The sequence below is a fragment of the Belonocnema kinseyi genome, chromosome 1 (assembly GCF_010883055.1).
Source record: "Belonocnema kinseyi isolate 2016_QV_RU_SX_M_011 chromosome 1, B_treatae_v1, whole genome shotgun sequence".
NCBI classification, from domain to species: Eukaryota; Metazoa; Arthropoda; class Insecta; order Hymenoptera; family Cynipidae; genus Belonocnema; species Belonocnema kinseyi.
Genome location: NC_046657.1, coordinates 129,599,251 through 129,601,565, shown reverse-complemented (window position 1 = coordinate 129,601,565; position 2,315 = coordinate 129,599,251). Strand labels below are relative to the sequence as shown.

Here is a 2,315-nt window from a genome sequence, read left to right as displayed (position 1 = left end):
AACAAATATAATGTTAGAGTAGTTTTTGATATCCTTATTCACTTTACAAGAATTACTTGTTGTGAACAAAACAAAATTAATCATTTTAAATCAGCGCGCCAATAGTAACGGCGCGACGCATGCGCAGTACGAACATGCGTAAACTCTTCGCCAGTGTCGTCCACCTTCTCTATACTTCAACCCTGCCCTTAACTTTACCTTACGCTTTATTATTGAGCTGTTCGGTTGTTTTTAGTTCTTTTAAAGCAATAGTTCTTCGGCGGCAACAAGAGATGAATGTGAAATAATAGCTGTGAAGCCTTCAACAAAAAGAACCGCTTGAATAGCTTTGATATAAAGTCAACAGTGACACAAATTCAAAGGTACGTACAGAGGAATCAGTTTTCTTATTTTTCGTCTTCGCTTTATTTTTTTCTAGAACTTTCGTTTGATCCCTATTGAATATTCCGACGTCGTAAACTATGTCGGGAATTGAAATAATAAACGACATCGTTTCCTGCGTTGTGACTTAGTAAAAATTGTGGTGCACATATGTTTTTTTTTTCAAAAGAAAAAAAGATGCTCAAATTTCACAAATTTTTTAGAAACCTGTTAGGTTAGGACCGCGTTCCAACGCCTTTAAGGGCATGTAATACTTACAGTTGCCCCGGCTTTTTTTTCCACAAAAATGAAAATTTTTAAAAACTGAATTCGGAGATGCTATAAAATATCAAAGCGGACGCCCTCTGAGTCTTTTTTCAGGGATAATAACAACAACAAAAAATTATTGTGCGAAATAAAAATTTTATGCATATGCATTACTTTGAGCTTACGTTGGTTTTCATCTCTGCCTTTCCGATAATTCGAAAATTATTTATGAAATAATCTTTTTTGATTGCCTGCAAACAAGGTTAGTTCTGGGAGATTAGTTACTATGTTTATTTGTAAGCCCAAAGTTTTCGGACAAAAATATTGTGTAGTTTGGAAGTTAAGCTCGGGTGAATTGTAACACACATAACGTCGAAATATACATGCACGTTGTTAGCAATATCAAAAAAATTTTGATAAAAAAACAAAAAAAGTGTATGGGGGCGTCCGTTAGCATGTTCGCTATCATTTCCCAAATTTTTAAGACAGCATATTAATTATTCTAGAAAAAAAGCCGGGGGGACCTAAAGCTGGTAAACTCGACAATTTTCTAAGTATCACATGCCCTCAATAAATATAAAAAAATAATCGTAAACTGGAGAATTTTCAATTAGAAGTTTGAGGTTTTAAGTGACAGCGGCCATTTTCCTTTGTTCCGTCAGCGAAACACTTTGCAGTCTTTTGTTACTGCGCTTGCGTTAGGGCCGCGCTCTGGTTGGTGCACAATTCAAAATTTGAATTAAAAACAATCTTTTAATTTAAATAAATAATTATTCAAAAATGCGCAATAATGTATATACAAAATTATTTTAAATTACATTTTCAACCAACTTCTGCTGAAATTAAATATTTTGTGAAATATAAGTTACAGTACATTTTCGGGGAGAATGAAAGCTAGAAAGGAATCCTATGAAAAATATTGATTCCACGATAAATTCAAAACAGGCCTCCGTGAAAAGTGACCCTTATTCTTTGTAAGTCAACGAAAATAAACTATTGTTTAATAAATATATGTTTTATAAATTTGTTTTCGCTTAAAATCAAAACTTTTACATTTTATAAACATTCTTGTGCATTTTTCAATAAGTATTCATTTAAATTACATGAATGGTTTTTAATTGTAATTTTGAATTGCGCGCCAACTGCGACTAACCAGTGCGCGACCGTAACGCAAGCGCAGTACAAAAGGCGCTCACAGTGACATCTATGGAAACGAGAACCCTGTACAGTCGTACGATTATTCGGAACTGGATTAACGCGAAAATATTTCGAAATTCAAATCCGATGGAATAAAACTGATTTTATATAAAGAGGGGAAGAAATATGGTAAAATGCGCTTCAAAAGAATATAGTTGAAATATTTATTATTTTAATAAATCTGATCAATTTTATGTGAATTAGTTTTATGTGTCGTCAAAATGGCGCCTAGAATTCACGGTAAATAAAGCTAGAAAGCGTAAATCATGTTGTGCAACTATTGAATCAGTTCAAAACTGTTTCAATCCTACTCAATGTGTCTGAAGGTGAAATCAGCTCTTAGCTTATTGGCAGATGATGTCTAGAGGAAAATTGTCATTGTCTAAAGATTTCTACATTATGTGTAAAAGCCTACTAAGAACGCGCTGCTTGAAGGTTATAAACAGATGCGAGCGCTCCAAACGCCAGATTTATCTCGGTTCTTTAATATA

At 33.6% G+C, this 2,315-nt stretch overlaps 1 protein-coding gene across 1 annotated transcript in view; it reads left to right on the top strand.

Annotated features, from left to right (window-relative positions):
* Positions 1–206: 206 nt before the first annotated feature.
* The window catches only part of LOC117168620 (putative ankyrin repeat protein RF_0381), a 7,195-nt gene continuing 5,086 nt past the window's right edge, over positions 207–2,315 (top strand). Inside the window, exon 1 of the mRNA XM_033354322.1 lies at positions 207–362. The gene's annotated coding sequence lies outside the window, so the exon portion shown is untranslated. The remainder of the gene's footprint in view (positions 363–2,315) is intronic.